This window comes from Suncus etruscus, chromosome 4 (assembly GCF_024139225.1).
Source record: "Suncus etruscus isolate mSunEtr1 chromosome 4, mSunEtr1.pri.cur, whole genome shotgun sequence".
NCBI classification, from domain to species: domain Eukaryota; kingdom Metazoa; phylum Chordata; class Mammalia; order Eulipotyphla; family Soricidae; genus Suncus; species Suncus etruscus.
Window position 1 is genome coordinate 26,100,073 of NC_064851.1, and position 22,420 is coordinate 26,122,492.

The following is a 22,420-nucleotide window of genomic DNA, read 5'->3' on the forward strand; positions in this document are numbered from 1 at the left end:
AAATATGGAATAAAAATCATGCCAAGGAAACTCTTCCAGGATTGAAATCCACAGATCTTGTTTTCCCCTTTTTAACTTTGTTCCAATTTAGTTTTTCTCTTTGGAAATGAATGAATATATTCAGGTATATTCTATCCTAAGCATTGCTCTTTTTAAAATTTGCTGAGAATTTTTATTTATTAACAGATAAAATACATCAATATAATATAAGATTCCATGTTTTTATTTGTAATTAAGATTTTTGAGTACAATTGTTTAAATATATTTAACATTGACATAAATTATTATTTTCAAAATTATCCTTAAAGCCTATATTTATAAAACTGAATCAAGTTCTTACCATTATTCATCCACCAGTGGATGAATATATCCATTTATATATATATATGCCATCGCTCTGGCCCCATATAATAAATGCATCTACTGTTTCAGAAAATTAACTATAAAATTATATGTATTTTTGTTTTTTTTTAAATCAAATATCTTTAATTTGATATGTGTTTACCTCTGTTTCCGAAATTAGGATCACTGTCACATAAATATCTATATATGGATACCAATTGATATCAAATTACTTTTTTTATGTAACTATTCATTTTAAGAGAATTGTGTAAGGTAGTTGCCTTTTATAAACTTTTGCATAACAACTTTTGTGCATGTCTCTCTTCTAAATTTATATTCATCATATTCACAAGCTACTTTATTTATATTTAATTTTAAGTAGTATGGTTATAATAAAATTAAGATTTATGCCTTCTATGTATATAGTTATTACACTTTAACCACCAAAGTGTCAAAGACCTTCCACTACTATCCTTAAATAATTCTTCCTCTTTTTGTTTATTTCCAACCTGAACTAAAATTAATCGCTTTCCTTCTGCTGGTCAGTTTCATAGTCAAAGAACATGGGCCCAGAGAGATAGCACAGAGGCGTTTGCCTTGCAAGCAGCCGATCCAGGACCAAAGGTGGTTGGTTCGAATCCCGGTGTCCCATATGGTCCCCCGTGCCTGCCAGGAGCTATTTCTGAGCAGACAGCCAGGAGTAACCCCTGAGCACTGCAGGTTGTGGCCCAAACCCCCCCACCCAAAAAAAAGAACATGTAGAAATTGTTATCCTATTGGACACTGACAATTTGTTGTTTTGCTTGTATACTTTTGTACACTTCAAATGAATGAGATCAACTGTCATACTCCATTTGAAAAGTGTTTTCATTATAATTAAGAAATAAGTTTACAATGGGGCTGAAATTATTGTCTTTGTATTCATAGTTACTTGCTATCAACACAGCCAAAGTGCCCAAGATTTCTACCAGGTTTTTGTGTCACATCCTACCTATATTCTACACACCTTCTAATACGGTGATATTCCCTGTTCCTACTCCAGTATTCAGTTTGTTATCAACTGATATTATCTATTCCCTTATTTTATTTTTCTATGAAATACAGATAAGTGAGATCATACATTGCTTATTTTCTCTGTAGCTAATTTTGCTTATGATGCTCTTCAGTTCCTTTAAAATTGTATAATTTAATCTGTCCTACAATTATAAAGTATTCACTTCCACACACACACATATACCACTTTTTTATTCATTTATTTTTTTTGATATTTGATGTTTCTATATCATTGCTAATGCACTAAGCTCTACATTGCAACATATTAATCTGCATATACATACATATACCCTTTTGAATCAGCACTTTTGTGTTTAAATGATAGATAACAAGAGATAAAATCACTAGCTTATAAAGTTGTGTTTTATAAAATGCCTGATTCTGTCTTTACTAATGGAAAATAATATTGTATTAAGTCATTACTCCCTAAATACAGGGGTGTTAAGTCTGTATTAAAATTGTGCTTGAGATAAAGAATGAATAAGTATAGGAATTGTGTTTCTGTTCATATATATGTGATAGTTCATATATATTTGGTTTTGGGGCCACACCCATTGACGCTCAGGGTTTACTCCTGTCTCTCGCTCAGAAATCGCTCCTGGCAGGCTTGATCATAATGGGAAGCCCAGGATCAAACTCAGATCCGTCCAGATCAGCCACTTGCAAAGCAAACACCCTACCACTGTGCTATTGCTCAGGCACAGAACAGAATTGAACGTTTTTCTTAAATGAACGCATTCATTTCTCCAATGAATATTTTTTTCTTTACCTTTTCAGAACATTGTCTATAGAATTTGTAGTCACTGATTCACATTTGTTTTGGCCAATAAATACAGACATGATACGTCCAAAATTTCACTTTGCAATTTTGTTATGTGAAAAATTATGGAGGAAAAAAAACGTGTGAACCAGCTATATAAAGAGGACCAAGTGGTGACTTGGTAGCATTGAACCTTAAATCAACTCACAGTGGGTCATTCACACACACTTTTTGATAACAAACCTGAAGGCATGAGTTCATCTTCTTTATAGATGGGATTTGACTAATGGGAAACTCTACTGCTTTTTAGTTATTTGTTCTTCCCTAACATCCCAAATAACAGATCCCATATAATTAAAAGTAAGCATGTAACTAATCATTTGTATCAGAACAATTTTGTAGTAAAAAGTAGTGCTACTAAGAATTGTTTTACAATACTTTCAAAGGTGTGTTTTAAACAAACAGAAGCTTGTTTGTTTTGTATTAAAATGTAATTGTGATAAACTACATTATATCTTTGGATCTTATATACACAATATGAAATGTATATACACACACACACACACATATATATATATATGTAAATTTATTTTTTTTGCTTCTTTTGGCCAGACCCTCATGAATTACTCCTGGTTATCCACTCAGAAACACACCTAGCTCAACTATATTGCACAGTGGAGATTTGAACCAAGGCTATCCTAGATTGGCCACAGCAAGAAAAATGCCCTATCACTGTGCTATCTCTCCGGTCCCTGAAATGTATATTCTTAATAACCATTAGGTACAAAATATTTAATTTACACTGCATAAGGTTTTAGAATTATTATCTTATATACTTGACATATTAATTGGAGTTTATCTAAACCCCTCCTTTCCTACAATTCAAACTTTCTTAATCAATTATAGATAAAACTTTTCCTTGTGAACAAATCCAAGGATCTCACACATTTTTGATATATGGTTGAAGTTAAGTGAAATATTAATTGTTTCATTTACTTCTGGTGTTTTCTGATTACCATTGGATCATTCCTCAGATAAATGAGGAACATATGTTAATATGAATTTGGTGGGTAGGTATATTTGAATAAGGACCTAGAATTTGGGAGATTTTTCTATCTTTATAACTTAGCCTCATTGCATCTAGCCTTACCTCCATCAAGGATATTAACAAATATGGTATATAATATTCTGAATCAAGAAATATCATTTGAGTTTTAAATTAAATTATATTTGTCAGGACTTGAATGTTAGCACAGCAGGTAGGACATTTGCCTTGCATGCCACTGTCCTGGGTTTGATCCTCAACATCTATATGGTCCCCTGAGCCTGCTAGCAGTAATTTCTGAATGCAGAACCGGGAGTAGCCCTGATCATGACCGGGTATGGCCCAGAAACCAAAATAAACATGAAAGTATATTCATTGCTTAGGTAATTTTAGTATCAGGTAAGATGTAAAAAATAATATATATTTAAGTATTAATAATAATGCAATAGCATACATAATAAACTTTATGGTTAAGACAGAAACCTTAGGAAATTTTACAGCTAATAAATAGGAGGATTAGATCCTGACTCTTTGCTTTCCAATAATTAAAATTCACTATATATATGAATGATTGCATATTTATCCAGAATTCTCAACTAACAAAATATATATTATATATCTAGTATGATGCATTTAATTAAATGGCATATATATTTATAAATATACACATGTACACACACATATATATACATATGTAAGGCTAAACAAATTTATAGTTGACTTCAAATTTGACTTTTTATTTTAAGACCAAAATATCTCATTTTCTAAGCACAACTTGGGCCCAATGAATTAATTGTACGTAATTTATTACAACACTAAAAAATGAGTTCTATTTGGTAAATTGCAGCTGTTCTTCAAGTTTCTATAAATGTCATTTCTGGAATTGGCAACAACAAGCAAAGCAGTTTTATTTTTATCTTGATATTAAGGTGCAAAGTGAATGTCTACAGTTCATGTGCAAACTTGTAACTGCTTAATATGCATTTAATTATATATAATTGAATATTTAAATTGCATTTTGAAAGTATGTATGATTGGGCAGAAAAATAAAAATAATATATAAAAATTAAAATATATATATAATTTTTAAAAAGAGTTAATGAAATCTTATATGTAAAAATGTAAATATTCTATGACAGTCATGATAAAAGACTATGCAGGAAAATCATAAAATACTCAAAAAGATAATACTTTTTTTGAAGGGTACAATTTAGATTGCATCATTAAATATTTTAAGTATAAATAAAAAAGAATAAATCATAGGAAAGACAGCAACAAGTTTTGTTTCTTTTCTTTTCAGAGATTAGACAACTAGCTAATAACTGAAATCTTTGTTTTTTTGTTTGCTTTCCATATATAGATGGTATACATAAAAATAAATTTCACTTATAATTTATTGATTATTAATTTTTATTTTATTATTTATTTATTATTTTATTATAATGTATTATTTCTTTATAGATTTCACTTAGAAAAATAAATTTCACTTATAAATTATTACATTTTAAGAAAGATAAACATTCAAGATCAAAGTGAAGGGGTTATTTACCAGTGCTGCTCTTTGATCATGCAATGCAGGAAATTTAACCTAGAGTCTCACACATTGAAGAATAAATCCCTTGATTCATATTTCTAGACCTCTGTATCTTTTAGAGAGTAAAAACAAATATAGTATTATCTATGTATCATAAATAACCAATGATTTTAATCTAAATTACCTAAAATATCAGCATTAGAGCAATCACTAAATATGAAACTATGACCAAAGTCAACTAGAAAAATAATAAATGCATATAGTTTAGAGACGTAAAAGTCACAAAGATTTCAGTTCCATGGGAAGTTTTATTTTTAAACATGTCTGCTATGTTTCATAAATTACCCATGTATGTTATCTGCACTGAGTCTAACCCTTATATTTATCTGTTTATTGGAAAAATAGAAGATCTTATTATTTAAAAGCCTTTTTCCCTCAGCTAGAACATTAATAAGATTGTATTAAAAGTTTGTACTAAGAAAAAAAAAGTTTGTACTAAGAATTATGAAAAACTATGAACTATGCAGTTTCAATGAAAGTAAACTTGTTAGCATCTCTGCCTCATAATATTAGAGTAGCATTACCAAAAAGAATTGTTCACTGTCTTTGTTACTTTGGACGTACTATTCATATTTCTTATTTTGTTTTTATATCCATAAATTCTAATTAAAGAACCAATATCATGCAGCTGTAGACAAACATAGATAAAATATTAACTACTTGAAGATTCCTAATGCGTTTCTTGGAATAAAATTGGTGTTAAATTTCTATAAATAATAGCTACAATTTCTATGAATAAAACTAAAAAAAATTAGAATGCGGGTATCTAAGAAAGGCTGTGATCAGGGGCCGGAGAGATAGCATGGAGGTAAAGCGTTTGCCTTTCATGCAGGAGGTCATCGGTTCGAATCCGGCGTCCCATATGGTCCCCCGTGCCTGCCAGGAGCAATTTCTGAGCCTGGAGCCAGGAATAACCCCTGAGCACTGCCTGGTGTGACCCAAAAACCAAAAAAAAAAAAAAAAAAAAAAAAAAAAGAAAGGCTGTGATCGAGGATCATGTTCTTCCACTTAGTGATTAAATGTTCAATGTCTTATACTGTTTTTTATCTGTTCTACTCTTATCCATCATGTTAATATCATCATGGAAAAAATAAATACCCCATATTTTTCTATATGCATTAATCAGAAAACACTATTCGCCATATGCTCTATAAGGTTGGCAACTTAAGGGTAAAAATAAGCTAACTCATTTAAAAGTAAGCTTCAAATAAACAGTAGTTGCTTTTTTATTACTATAAATGTTATACCCTCTTTATGCTTTAGAATACATGTTCTTTGCTATATGTAAATGTACTTTTATTTTAAAATACATTGTTTATAAAAATTCAGATATAATTGGGCATCTTGTTTAAGTTTTCTTGCCAAGATAGTAATTATAGTACTGGATCTTCATTTTAAATTAATTTTCTACTTGGAAGAATATATTCCTTAAAAGGCATCACTGTGAAGAGCACTGATTTGTCAGGCCTTTCATAGCTAGACAGGTATTACCAGGAGTGGTTCCTGGGTCCCTGAACATAAATGGAGAAAATCAAATAAATAAAAATATGTATGTATATGTTTATTACATACTTAAGTTTTATATACATATAAATATAGATATATATTATTGAGGCTTAATCGAAGACTAGATCCTTTCTTCCCAAAATTGCTAAGGGTGAGCTCGATTGTAGGCAGACTTAGGAGATATTTTCTGATTCTGAAATCACAAAGAAACAGAAACTTGAGCAGTAAATCATTATCTATTTGACTAACCTGTAATTTTCTTCAGCTAGATAATATCAGTCATTTTAATTCCATTTCTCTGCATACTATTTTTTCTCCTTGAGTTCTTCAGCATTTCACTCTCTTCACAAAGTGGAAGATGTCCATAATGCATTCCTTATTACTACCTTTCCAAGTGTCCCCGGGGACCCATCTGTTTGAAAGTGCTCTCTTGTCAGCAGGAGGGGGTCAAGGGTGACATCTAGCCAGAAAAAAAAATTACCATTATTTTTGATATGGCACTTTCCCTATTTCTCAACTTTTGTGTCAAAACCAATTCGAAAATAGCAAGTCTGGTTTTACAGGTAACATACTAAAGTCTTATCTGAAACTGTTGAAAAGAAATGATTGCACATGTTTTTTTTTATATACTGCAGGATTGACACAGTTAAGATTTACGTAAACTAGATCAAACATCAAACCAACTGAGTGCCCAGTTTTGTTTGCTTAGGAGACTGAACAAGCTATCACATAGGAGATGTGTGCCCAGATTGTTAGAATACTGAATTGTTTGGGCAAATAATATTTCAAATGTTTTTTCTTTTTTTTATATTTTATTTTTGATCAAAGTGGATTACATATATTTCATAGTAATATTTTAGGTACATATTAGCATTGAATCAGGGGAATTCCCACCACCGAAGTTGACCCCCTCCCCATTCCCAGTATTCATCCAAAACCCCCCTCTCTTACCCCCCGGGCTGCTAGTATAGGTGATCTCCTCTCTATTTAGCTTGCTGTAGGTTGGGTATCGATTCTGTGATTGTAGGCTTTGGATTTGGTGATTAAGTCTGATCATTTTATAACTATTTAATGATCATACAGTTATTTGGACTTGGTACCCTCTGTTATTTCCCTCTCAATTTGAGGGCGAGCAAGATGGTTCCAGTTATGTGGTTCTTTTTCCAAAAAAAAAAAAAAAAAAGAATAAAAAAAGAAAAGAAAAGAAAAGAAATAGTATGGGGTAAAAATGCCACAAGACAAAAGTGGGTAGAGTCCTTCTTGTGGATCTAAATATCAGTTTTGAGGGAAGAAAGGGAAAGAGGATGAGGATCACCACAACAGTACACAAAGAAAAATCAAACAAGAAATCCAATGAGCACTACAGCACTAGACACATGCACCACACATAAATCACACTTCTGAAAAAATCAAGTCAAAACAGAGCACGAGACAAGAAAGAAAACAGCAATGACAATAACAAAACCAAAAAAGCAAAAGAAAACAAACAAACAAACAAACAAAAAAAAAACCAAAGACAAAACTAAAATTTGTGCTGGTTTCTTTTTTTATTCCCTTTCCTTCTGCATAGGCACAGTAAATATTGCGGAAATTAGAAAGGGAATTCCCTTGGCCTACGTGATACAGGATTTCTCCACCCTTGAAGCATGTTGTCATGGGATTAACTACAGACTCCATGTGTGTTCATTTACTCTCCCCTAGATCCTTCTGTGGTGTGTGGAAAATATCTGCTCCGCCATGAATGATAAAATTAGACCTCTGTATTTGGAGATCTTGGTATCTGTACAGGTCAAGGAATGGAGTTTATGAAGAAGTCTTTTTTTTTTAAATATTAAGGTGACCTACCTGCAGAAAATAAAAATGCTAAAATATTACAATGAAAATATATATAGCTGTATTTAGATAATGTGGGGGGGGCACACCCGTTCGATTCTCAGGGGTTACTCCTGGCTATGCACTCAGAAATCAGCCCTGGCTTGGGGGGACAATATGGGAGGGACGCCGGGGGATCCACGGTTCGTTCCTTGGCTAGCACTTGCAAGGCAGACACTTTACCTCTAGCGCCACCTGGCCAGCCCCTGTATTTAGATAATTTTTATATTTTCAAAGTCATTGAGTGTTTTTATAATTACTACTCTAAAATTTATTTATTCAATAAGTCCCAGATAAGCTTAGGTAAATATTTATAACAAATAACATGAGGTCATTAATGTTTAAAAAGTCTAAGCTTCCTAAAAATATATGCACTGAATAAGGGGCCAGAAAAATATTTAATAAAATTGCTGAAAAATCTGAAAAATAATATCAATAACAACACAATAATTGTGGGAGACCTCAACACAGCATTGTCAACACTTGACAGGTCAACCAGACTGAAACCCAACAAGAATATACTAGACCTGAAAAGAGAAATGGAAGAAAGAGGCCTAGTAGATATATACAGGACACTCCACCCCCAGAAGCCCGGATACGCATTCTTCTCTAATGTACATGGGAAATTCTCCAGGATAGATTACATACTAGCACATAAAACATACCTCCATAATATCAAGAGGATAGAAATTTTGCAGACTACCTTCTCTCACCACAAGGCCCTGAAATTATATGTGAATCAAAAAGGGACACAGATGAAAAACTTTAATACCTGGAAGTTAAACAGCCTAATACTGAATAAACAGTGGGTCCGAGATGAAATCAAAGAGGAAATCAAAACCTTTCTAGAAACAAATGACAATGGAGACACAAACGATCAGAACCTATGGGACACAGCAAAAGCAGTACTGAGAGGAACATTTATAGCTTTGCTAGCACACATCAGGAAAGAAGAAGGGGCATACCTGAATAGCTTAATGACGCAGCTCATAGAATTAGAAAATACTCAACAAAAGGACCCAAAAATAGGAAGACAGAAGGAAATAACAAAGCTGAGAGCAGAAATCAAAGTGGAAACCCGAAAAACAATCCAAAAGATCAACGAAAGCAGAAGTTGGATCTTTGAAAAAATAAACAAGATTGATAGACCACTGGCAAAATTAACAAAGAAAGAGAGAAACTTGATAACTCGTATTAGGAATGAAAAAGGAGAGATCACTACTGATATGGTAGAGATTCAAAGGGTAATCAGAAAGTACTTTGAGAAACTCTATGCCACTAAAAATGAAAACCTGGAAGAAATGGATAAATTTTTGGACTCTTATAATATTCCACAGTTGAATGAAGAGGATGTAGCATATCTAAACACACCCATCATTATTGAGGAAATTAAGACAGTAATCAAATGTCTGCCCAAAAACAAAAGTCCAGGCACAGATGGATATACTAATAAATTCTTTCAAACCTTTCAAGAGGAACTTCTACCAATCCTGGCAAGATTCTTTTATGAAATAAAAAAAACAGGAACACTTCCAAATAGCTTTTATGAATCCAACATCACCTTGATAGCTAAACCAGACAGAGATGCAACAAAAAAAATTTTCAGACCAATATCACTGATAAATACAGATGCAAAGATCCTCAACAAAATCCTGGCAAATAGGATTCAATGCCTCATTAAGATCATCCACTATGATCAAGAAGGTTTCATCCCAGGAATGCAAGGATGGTTTAACATCCGTAAATCTATCAACATAATACACAATATCAATAACAAGAAAAATAGAAATCACATGAATATATCAATAGACGCAGAGAAAGCATTTGATAAGGTCCAACACCCATTCTTGATCAAAACTCTCAGCAAGATGTGAATGGAAGGAACCTTTCCCAATATAGTTAAGGCCATCTACCACAAGCCAGAGGCAAATATTGTCCTCAATGGAGAAAAACTGAAAGCCTTTCCTATAAATTCTGGCACAAGACAAGGCTGTCCTCTCTCACCACTCCTATTCAACATAGCACTGAAAGTACTCACTATAGTGATTAGTCAAGAAAAAGATATCAAGGAAATCCAGATAGGAAAGAAAGAAGTCAAGCTCTCGCTGTTTGCAGATGACATGTTACTCTACCTAGAAAACTCTAAAGTCTCTACAAAATAGCTTCTAGAAACAATAGACTCATATAGCAAGGTGGCAGTCTACAAAATTAACACACAAAAACCAATGGCCTTTGTATACACCAATAGTAATAAGGAAGAAATGAACATTCAGAAAACAACTCCATTCACAATAGTGCCACACAAACTCAAATATCTTGGAATCAACTTGACTAAAAATGTGAAGATTTATACAAAGAAAACTATATAACTCTGCTCCAAGAAATAAGAGAGGACACACGGAAATGGAAGCACATATGCTGCTCATGGATTGGCAGAATTAACATCATTAAAATGTCAATACTCCCCAAAGCATTGTACAGATTTAATGTTTTTCCTCTAGAGATACCCATGACATTCTTCAAAGAAGTGGATCAGGCACTTTTGAAATTCATTTGGAGCAATAAACACCCTAGAATAGCTAAAACAATTATTGGGAAAAAGAACATGGGAGGAATTACTCTCCCCAAATTTAAACTGTACTACAAAGCAATGGTTATTAAAACAGCATGGTATTGGAATAAAGACAGGCCCTCAGATCAGTGGAATAGGCTTGAATACTCAGAGAATGTTCCCCAGACATACAATCACCTAATTTTTGATAAAGGAGCAAGAAATCCTAAATGGAACAAAGGAAGCCTCCTCAACAATTGATGTTGGCACAACTGGCTAGCCACTTGCAAAAAATTGAACTTAGACCCCTAGTTAAGATCATGTATGAAGGTAAAATCTAAATGGATGAAAGACCTTGATATCAGACCCGAAACCATAAGATATATAGAACAACATGTAGGTTCAGGACTTCAGGACATTGAGACTAAAGGCATCTTCAAGGAGGAAACTGCACTCTCCAAGCAAGTGAAAGCAGAGATTTACAGATGGGTATATATTAAACTGAGAAGCTTCTGCACCTCAAAAGAAATAGCGCCCAGGATACAAGAGCCCCCCACTGAGTGGGAGAAACTATTCACCCAATACCCATCAGACAAGGGGCTAATCTCCAAAATATACAAGGCATTGACACAACTTTACAAGGAAAAAAAGCATCTAATCCCATCAAAAATGGGGAGAAGAAATGGACAGACACTTTGACAAAGAAGAAATACAAATGGCCAAAAGACACATGAAAAAATGCTCCACATCACTAATCATCAGGGAGATGCAAATCAAAACAACTATGAGGTACCACCTCACACCCTAGAGATTGGCACACATCACCAAGAATGAGAAGAAGCAGTGTTGGCGGAGAGTGGAGAGAAAGGAACTCTTATCCACTGCTGGTGGGAATGCCGTCTAGTTCAACCTTTATGTAAAGCAATATGGAGATTCCTCCAAAAACTGGAAATCGAGCTCCCATACGACCCAGCTATATCACTCCTAGGAATATACCCTAGGAACACAAAAATACAATACAAAAAACCCTTCCTTACTCCTATATTCATTGCAGCACTATTTACCATAGCAAGACTCTGGAAACAGCCAAGATACCCTTCAACAGATGAATGGCTAAAGAAATTGTGGTACATATACACAATGGAATATTATGCAGCTGTCAGGAGAAATGAAGTCATGAAATTTTCCTATACAGGGATGTACATGGAATCTATTATGCTGAATGAAATAAGTCAGAGAGAGAGAAAGAGAGAGAGAGAGAGAGAGAGAGAGAGAGAGAGAGAGAGAGAGAGAGAGAGAGAGAATGGTCTCACTCATCTATGGGTTTTAAGAAAGATGAAAGACATTCTTGCAATAATAACTTTCAGGCACAAAAGAGAAAAGAGCTGGAAGTTACAGCTCACTTCATGAAGCTCACCACAAACAGGGAATAGTTTAGTTAGAGAAATAACTAAGTTTTGAACTATCCTAATAATGAGAATGTACAAGGGAAATAGAAAGCCTGTCTAGAGTATAGGTGGGGGTTGGGTGGGAAGAAGGGAGATTTGGGACATTGGTGATGGGAATGTTGCACTGGTGATGGGTGGTGTTCTTTACATGACTGAAACCCAAACACAATCATGTATGTAGTATATTTGTTTAAATAAAAATTAAAAAAAAATAAAAAATGAAAAGTCTGAGCTTGTTTACTCTTTTATACAGTGCTCATTGTTACTGCACTAAGATTGTTTTTGTAATAAACTGTACGCAATTTTACTAGTTTACTTACAACCTTTTGTCACTTCTCTCTCAGTTCCTGCCATATAATAATTGATGTTTGATTGTCTAAGCTGTGACTTTCTGGAAATAAGAATGATAAAAAATAATAGTGGTATTCGGAGAGATAGCACAGCAGCGTCTGCCTTGCAAGCAGCCGATCCAGGACCAAAGGTGGTTGGTTCGAATCCCGGTGTCCCATATGGTCCCCCGTGCCTGCCAGGAGCTATTTCGGATCAGACAGCCAGGAGTAACCCCTGAGCAACGCCGGGTGGCCCCCCCCAAAAAATAGTGGTATTGCTGCAATTTGTAAGGCAATGTGCCGAGTTCTCTCTATGATCTCATTGACTATATATTTAGGAGTTATATATAATTATCACAATTAAAATAAACTTACAGAGAGGTCCAGAAACTATGAGTTTTGAATTCAAATTCAAACAGAAGACTAAATCCCAAGTTTTTTTCTTTCCCTGTAAGCTTTGTGTATCACATTAAGTTTCAGCCCAGTGTTTAGTATGGTAATGAATAAACTATTTGGATAATGGCACATTATTAAAAGATGCCAGGGTTCTATGCTTAAGAGCCCTCATGTACTGATCTAGCTGCCTTCCATCTTGCTGTTTTTGTACCATACATGGCGGTGCTCAGGGCTACTCCCAGTGGTGCTCAGTTGACCATATGAAATGCTCTAAATCAAATTTGGAATAGCCATGTTCAAGTCTTTAATATTTCTATGGCCACTGTTGCCTCGATTTTGAACTCTGTTATTGGTTAGTTCTTTAGATTTTTCTAGAAAATTAATAAATTGTTTTCATTGGAAAATATGTATAGTGTAAAATCTTTGCTATAATAAGAATAGAGGTAATAAACTAGGATCATGTTCAGATTATCTAGTGTTTAGAAAAAATATTTTTCTCAAATAGAAAACAGATATATTTGTCATTCTGGCTACAGGAACTAAAATTTCCTTTAAAACTTAAAAATTGTCATGTTTAGAATGAAATGATGTTTTTGGACAGTTGTGCACAATTATTCAAAGCCTCATTTTACTTTTAACATACTATAAATGTTAGCGAGTTTGTTTCATTTTGTGGAGATTATCATTATACATATTGAAAAAAGAGGAGAGGGAAAGAAGAGAGGGGATGATATTACAGATTTAAAAAAAATGCAACAGGAAATTAGAAGATAAAAATCTTAACAGTTTAAATGTGTTTAAATTTTGATAAATAGTAGGCCATGAAGAAAAAAGTCATGCTTGCAAAAAAGAGTAAAATTCATGGATTTCTAGGTATTTTAATAATAAATTCATCAAGCATTATGAATCAGTTTTATTTTAGTTAGAACTAAAAAGTCAATTTTAATCAATTCTATCAGGCAGAATACAAAAATTGATTGATAATGATTGTTTTCTTATTCTTTCAGATTCTTCCAATTACATTGGGGGGAGGGTTGAGCTATAGCTAGTGGTGGTCAGGTTTGACTATGCACTCAGAAATTGTTCCTGGCAGCGTCAATAAACCAAATGGGATACTGGGTCTGTCCCAGAGCAGCAGTAAATGCAAAAGCCTTACCGCTGTGTTATTGCTCTGGCCCACATATTTTAAGTAATGACAATTTTATAACTCCTAAAATTTTGAATTCTAATTTTAATATTTTGAAGAACTGCATGCATCTAAGTAATCTTAAATCATTATTAGTGGAATTTAAGGAAAAACTAAGAAGTTACATTTTCAGCTTAAAAATGTACATATTTTCTTTGAATTTTGTCCTACTGATAATGGTGGACTATATAAGGATTTTTAATTCCCTCCCTTTCCTATCCTTTTTTGGGAAGTGTGTGGTTTAGGGTCACCCCAAGAAGTTCTCAGGATCTAGTCCCTGCTCAGTCCTTGGGTTCACTGCTCATTAATGGACCTTGAGGTCCAGGCAGTACCATAGATCAGACAACTTGGGTCTTCTGCACATAAAGCCCATATTTGAGCCAGTTGAGCTATGTTTCCACACAGTATAAAAATAATGCATGCTATTATCTAGTATAATTTTTCTGTGCAAAAGTATCAAAATGCAGGGCCAGAGTGATAGAAGTTTTAATATTCTGCTTTAACTGACTCAGAAAGATTTGGAAATATCTAAATTTAAGATATTTAGAGCCGTGGAGAAAGTCATAAGGCATCTGCCTTGAACGTGCTAGCCTAGGACGACTGCAATTTGATCCCCCCAGTGTCCCCCAAGCCAGGAGTGATCTCTAAGCAAATAACCAGGAGTGACCCCCGAGTGTCACCAAAACAAAACAAAACAAGATATCAGAATGCCTAAAAGGAACTTTTCTATAAAAGAAAGAAAATAACAGATAGAATTACCTGATGATCTATATCACCCCTTTTCTTAACTTGAATAAATCTTTGTCTTAAAGAAGAGATTTCATTAAAAATTTTTTTTGTTCTTTCTGGGATTTTTTTGTTTTATTTATTTATTTATTTATTTATTTATTTATTTATTTATTTTAGTTTTTTGGCTGCACTTGGTTATGCTCAGAGGTTGCTCCAGGCTATACACTCAGAAATCACTCCTGGCTTGTGAGACCATATTGGACTCTGGGGGATTGAAGTAGTTCATCCTAGGCTAGTGCATGCAAGGCAGATGCCACTCCAGCCCCATTTTGCTCTTTTTGATTTTTTAAACATCTATGAAACAATTATAGATTTTAAATTTATCGTTGTTTCTTAATTAAAAGTATTTATTTTTATTTTTCTAAAGATATTTAAATATTAACTGTTTTTATGTGTATGGTATTGTTTGATTTTTCTGCCACATTTCATAAGCAATTGCAATGATATTGAATTTGAGAAACTTAGATATAATTTACAACAGTTCTTCTAGAATAGAAGATCACCAAGAGGGCATATCTATGTCCTTCATTCAACTGATTCACTATCAGCCAATAGTTTTTGATTTAAAAAAAAATACTCTGACCTGACTTCACTCAGTTTGAAGTTATTATCTTACAGAGAAAAAAAAATCTATCCATTTTTAAATGGAAGTACATTTTCTCATTTAGACATTCTCCCAAAAGGCATAAAAAGTAATTTTCTATTCTTGAAACTACTGTGCTTAACATTTTATTTTTCTGATCTTATGAAACAAGATACAAGCAGATTTCACTAGGGTTATATGGAATAGAAAGTGTTGAGAATAATTAGATCACTCATTTAATAGCACCGAATGAAAATAAGATATGTATAATGATTCTGAAAGAATAAGAAATTTTAACATAATGAATGTGATTTTGTCAATGGAATTTAAACATTTTTATAATCATTTTTGGCTTAGAGAGAATATTGGCATCATTTGATGTTCAAAAAAATAGCCAGTAGATTTCTATTCCATTTATTTGTTTATATGAATAAATTTTAAAAATTTAAATAAACTTGCCCTAGATTAAATAGAAACTGGTTTAGATTTAAGTTCAAATGAATAATAATAAATAAGCATGTAATATTTATCCCAGCAAAATTTTCTGCAATTGAAAAATCTGTATACCCAATTTTTTGTTTGTTTGTTTGTTTGTTTGTTTGTTTTGGGGAGTCACACCCAAAAACGCTCAAGGGTTACTCCTGGCTCTATGCTCAGAAATCGCTCCTGGCAGACTCTGGGGACCATATAGGATGCCGGGATTTGAATCTTTGTCCTTCTGCATGCAAGGCAAATGCCTTACCTCCATGGTATCTCTCCGACCCCCGTCTCTTTAATATATACTAGAACTTACAACTACCTATTAATTAATAAAAATGTTTTTCAAAGAATATCTGGGAGGAGTTGTGAGGTGGATGATGTTGGTCACTTAGGGCAGTGCTCAGTTCTAACTCCCAGCTCTGTACTCACGTACTCATTTCTGGTGATGTTTGGGAAATATTATATGGTACCAGAAATGGAACCCGGATGTGGAGTGTACAAGGCAAACACAGTGCCTTCTCTACTCTTTCTCCTCCAAATAAATTGTATTTTTTAAACATTTGTTTATTCTAGTGGTTGTTAATTTCACATTTTTTTGTTTGTTTTTGGTTTTTGGGTCACACCTGACGCTCAGGGGTTAGTTACTCCTGGCTCTATGCTCAGAAATCACGTCTGGCAGGCTCAGGGGACCATATGGGATGTTGAGATTCGAACCACCGACCTTTTGCATGCAAGGCAAACGCCTTACCTTCATGCTATCTCTCCAGTCCTTAATTCTGCATTATAATGGAATTGGTTGACAGCAAGGATCTTTTTCTTTTATTTCTAGCTCACAACTTTATGCTCACATTTTAGAAAACTTGGCAATGTGAGAGATAGATATGCAATGACTGAAAAGTAAATATGGAGACAGGGTAAGAAATTCTCTTTACAGAGTAAGAAATTCGATTTTAGGCTAGGAGGTAGCTGATACAAAATTCTGAAGAAGGATGTTGATTAAGCTTAGACCAGCAAGTTTCTTTTATAAATTTTGTCTAAGAAATAGTAAAAGAATCCAAATATTAGAAAATAGATTCTTTCATTTTGGAAACCTGCTTAAGGAACAAAGAACTAAAAGGCGAGTAACTGAGAGAAAAGAAAACAACATTGCTTAATGGAGAGATAGGCAGAGTTTGGGCATTTTCCTATTAGGACCTGACATATTCCAAACCTCAGGATTCTTCAACTTCTCAGAGTGATCTCAGAGCTTGTAGTAAAGAGTAAATTAAGAATATCAATTGGTGTCCTCCTACTCTAAACCCCAGTCAAAGAAACAAAAACAAAACCCCCAAATCCTGAACAAAACAACCAGAAAAACACATTGTATCTGTTTTCATTTTTTACCTTTTCAAATTTTATATTTTCATTCATTATTAAGTAGTTTTACATTTATTTTAAGAATATTTTTATTTAAGCACCATGATTACAAACATGTTTATAGTTGGTTTTCAGTTGTAAAACAAAACAAAACAAAACAGTGCCCATCACCAGTTGCACTGTATCTGTTTTCCTGATTACAGAATTGCCTTCCAGGTTCAGTATCTGACTCTAAAGAACAACATAAGTAGGGGTAAGATTCATTTCTGGAATTGTAACATTTCCCTTCTTCTGTGATTTGTACTTTTTATATCATGTCTTCTTTATTCAATGTATTCTGAAAAAAAGCTGTTGTTTATAGCCCTAAGGGTTGAAACTACAACCTATCATACATACTCAAGAACATCAACTTAAGACGCCCTTTTTTAGTGTCATATTTTCTCTGAATTATCTTCATTTAATAAGCCAAAACTAATTGTACTTTTCACATACTTTATCTTTATAGCACATGTTTTGCAGATGATTAAAACATATCTTTCATATCTTCAACCAGCCTTGTTGGCCTTAGGGGTTTCTAAATAAAGAAAGATCTTCAGAATCACTACCACTTATCACTGTGTTGTAATCTGAAGGACATTGAAAGGATTGCCTAATCAGGCAAACTTCATGCTATTTTTCCTCTGATTCTTATAGGTCTATTTTGAGCCATTTTTATAAGTCAATCTAAGGTAAGCACATTAAATAAAGCTATTGAATCATATCTGTCAGGCTGTGAAGTTTTTATACCTGAATTTACAATAATGAAAGTAGGTTATTATATTTGCTTATACACAATAAGATAAATTATATATATATAAGATAAATTAGTCTAAACAACATTTTATAATTTTATGATACAAGTTTTGCTATTTTACTTTTCTTTTTCTCTTCCACTTCTTTTTCTTCTACTCCTCTTCTCTTCTTTCTCTTCTTTTTTTTTTCTTCTTAAACTTCTACAACTTTAAATGGTAAATACTATTTTGCTTCTTACTTTTGGTCTCATCTGCAAAAATGTTTCATCAGAGACGTCTTGTCTCAAATACTATTTCTTAGTCACCTAGCAATTATTTATTAAATTATGAATATTCTGAAATTGGCTGATTATTTATAGATCCAGAAATCCACTTATTGGTATCTATCCCAAGGCGTCAACTTCTCTCTTCTAAAAAGACATCTACACTTCTATGTTCAATGTAGTATTAGTCATACAAGCAAAATTTGAAACAGTCAATATGTCCAATAACAATATGTCTAAGAGTCAATATGTACAATAATTCCTGTATTTGTGCTCAGCTATTACTCCTGACAGCTTGCAGGGCCTATATAGAATGCAGGGAATTGAACCTAGGACTGCCTCCTGCAAGGCAAATGCCATACCAGCTGTGCTATTCTTCTGCCCCACCCCAATCATTTTCACTTTTAAAATGAAGACTCTAGGGGATCAGAGCAACATCACATAGGGCATTTGATTTGAAGGAGGCCGACTAGGGCTCTATTTCCTGCATCCCATATTGAGCCTGCCAGAAATGATTTCTGTGTGCAAAGCGAGTGGTAATACCTGAATACCGCTGGGTGTGCTTCAAAACAAACATAAATAACTAAAATAAAAATAAATAAAATGAAGACACAAAAAATCTGATCCATGGAATCGCATCAGAGATGTCTTCATAAGGAGTCTCAAGGAGGCACTGTACCTAGGTTAATTCAACTAATCATTTGTGAGAAGAAATGTTTGTATAACATAGTCATACAAAACTTAAATGGGCTCTATAGTGTCACATTCTCTGTGGAATATCAGTAAATATTTGCTGGTGGTAAGTGCTACGATTTCCAAAGGTATACATTCTATTCTAAGTGCAAATTTATTTAAAATCGGCATTCAGGTTAACCTTTGTCTCAGAATTCTAATTATCCCAGTACCATCATATTTGTACTTGAATACATTTTTGCCTATGTGCCAGAGTTTTTAGCCATTTTTAAGCAAATTTATAAGGAAAGCAGAATCCTTATTATTTGTGTTTGGTCAAAATGTATGTGGCTATATTAATACAATTTAAAATATTTGTATTACATATGTCCTGTGGAGACAATTCATTTTATCAGTTAATTATTCAATTAGAACATTTGGGGGTAACATATTAAGCATTTTATAGAATGGCAGAGCTTCTTCAAAGCCATTATATTCTATCATATAATTAAAGTAATTAAGCCTGATGTTCAATAAGAAAATACCCTTTAAATAATTAGAGAAAAAGACAGACAATAAGCAGTAGGCAATATGTTTTCTTTCAAAGATTCATTAGTGAAAACATAATGTTTCATATAATAATACATATTCTTGATTACTATAATATGAAAATGCTGGAAAATAATTCCAACTATAATGAAAGCATCAAGAGCTATTTTGTACACTTATAAATATAATTTCAACACAATAAAATCTAGTGTTCTTTGAAAAAAAAACCTAAGATCATTTGCTTAAGGAAAACAAAGGTAAATTTTTAAGGATAATACTTAAATATTCTTAGAAACTAAAAGTATTTAGTTTTAAAAGTTAAAATTGAGAAACTTCTTTCTCAGACACATTACGTTCTTTGTTAATTATGCTTCCTAGACCTTAATTTATATGTATTAACAATAAATTAACATGATTATTAACTAATAATATTATAGCTATTATTTTACTTCCAGGACTTACAATTTTAAAATAAGTAGATTTAGAATAAAAATAATAAAATTCTTATTTTATAAAGAATATTACTACTATTGGTATTTTATTTGGAATTATTTAATTTTACAAATCAATAAAACCCACGTCAGAAAATATATAAACTCTAAAAATTAAGCTTAGAAATAACATGTTTCAAGCATATACTTTCAGTGAAAAACAATCATTTTATTTTTTCTGATAAATCTAGGGTATACATAGCATTGACCATCTAATAATTAAGTTACCTTGGATCTGAGATCATTACTTGAGACTGGGATCTGAGATCATTATTTGATTCTTAAAAGTTATAAATCCGGCCTCCCAATTCTCACCACAGGCTGTGTTCTTTACACTGACTGTATAGAAAGAGGAGGTACAGTAAATGCACACCATATTCACCTCAAACCAGGCACTTTGCCTGGTCTGTATTGTGAATTGAGGCACAAAAAAAGAGTTATAAATTCACTCTTGGCCCACCAAAGGATGCTGAATAGATTGAGAAGGCACTTGATGCAGTAATGATGCACTCAATAATGACTATGGTATCAAAGAAAGGCAGAATAAATTGTCTCTGGGGCTTACCAAAGATTTCAAATAAATTAGAAATCAGGAACAGTTCCAAAGAGGAAGAAAAAAATGATAGGGAAGGACATGATAACACGAGCGACCACCCTTGTAATGATTGAGAACAAACAATAAGAAAGCATCTTGTGCTCAGAGAATTGCAAGTAATTTCATATTGAAAGAAAGTTGGGATTGAAGTCACTATGACAAGAAATGAGACTAAAACTTAAGCAGAAGACTTAAATTTTCAGTACCTTTCTTTGCGTTACTAAGCAATTTGACAATTCTTCTATAGATAATGGGAGATAAGCAGCTTTAACCAGGAGGTTTGAATGAAATAGTTTTGAGTTTCACAACAAAATAATGTTCATAATAAATAAAAGTAAAAGGAGAATAAAGTGAACTAAAGTAAGAAGTGAATTAATTACAATTTTTTATCAGTTAAAGGAGTCATAGGCTAAACCAGATACTCCTAAGCAAATTTGGTCTACAACCCAATTACAGAAAGAAAAAAAGCAAAACTACAGGAATAAAACAAACCAATTTGTGCCTTATTGAAAATCTACCTTCTAATTTAGGCAAATTAACAAAAATTGATACCTAAATTGCACACAAAAATAACAAACCCATAGAATATTCCAGTTTCCATCTAGAAGATGATATTGTCAATTGTGAGATGTACTGAAAAGTTGAAGAAATGGAGGTAGATTAGAGTAAAAGAACACATATTTTTCAGAACGTTTACAGCCATAATAGAGCAGATGAAATAAAGAAATTCAATTGCCAATCTCTGAGATATAAGAGCATCCTGCTCCATGATCTTGACCTCCTGCTATTCAGTCTTCTAACATTCCCTCCAATATTATAGAGAGTTTTTTAATGTGATCAATATAATACAAAAGGTTTTTGATAATATACCATTTCTAAGATAGGGTTATAAAAGACAACCCACCGGGGCAGTCTTTCTACTGAATTATTTTCTATTGGAGAATTCAGCTTTACAGAACGAGAATTTTTATAGAGACCTCCTTGTAGTACAGAACAAAATTTCAGGTCAACAATATAAAGAATAATTTATCTGAAAAAACAAATTCAAGCATTCAGATGAGGGGAAACTCTAGCCAACAGTTAACTGCTGTTTCCAAGTTAGCAATACTATACAACAATAAAATGTTTTTACTGTTTTTAACTACCAAGTTTTTGAGATAATGTGTGATGTAGCATGACAACTATTAGAATGTTGAATATAAATAATGCAATATCTGGATTGTGTAATATACTAATAAAGAGAAAAATAATTTTTAAAAATCACAGTAGATAAAAAGTGGTTAAAGGGAGAAAATATTTTGTCAGCCAAGCAGAGTGGTCAGTGGATATGTCCGACAACATAGGTAAGGCTTGACTAAAGAATTATTTGTCGAACTAATTAAGAAGAGACTGTTTCTGAGAAATAATTTTGAGTTCAGTCATGTAGATTTATTGAATAATTATAACATCAATTCAGTTGCTAGTTAATTTATTTTAAAATTATTTTAAATTTTAAAAGGGAAATATGTGGATCTTCCATCTATTTATATATATACCCCAATTTAACTATTTCCCAAGCATTAGTTCCTATTAATAATTCACATGTAGTTTATACTTTCTCATGTCTGTACTGCTATTAGAAAATCTTTGTAAGAAATTTTCTGACTCAGTGTTTTTATTGAATTTTCTGCAAGCAACCAATTTTATCAATATAATTTATGCATATACCTGTCAAAAGCCAGGTTTTTTTTTTTTTTTTTTTTACGATAGTCTTCTGAATCTCTCGAGAA

The 22,420-nt window shown here is 32.8% G+C and overlaps 1 non-coding gene across 1 annotated transcript; it reads left to right on the forward strand.

Annotated features, from left to right (window-relative positions):
* Nucleotides 1-20,354: 20,354 nt before the first annotated feature.
* Nucleotides 20,355-20,487, forward strand: LOC126007895 (small nucleolar RNA SNORA51). The gene has a single exon (XR_007495369.1). It is a non-coding gene; the product is annotated as a small nucleolar RNA SNORA51 (small nucleolar RNA).
* The last annotated feature ends 1,933 nt before the right edge of the window (nt 20,488-22,420 follow it).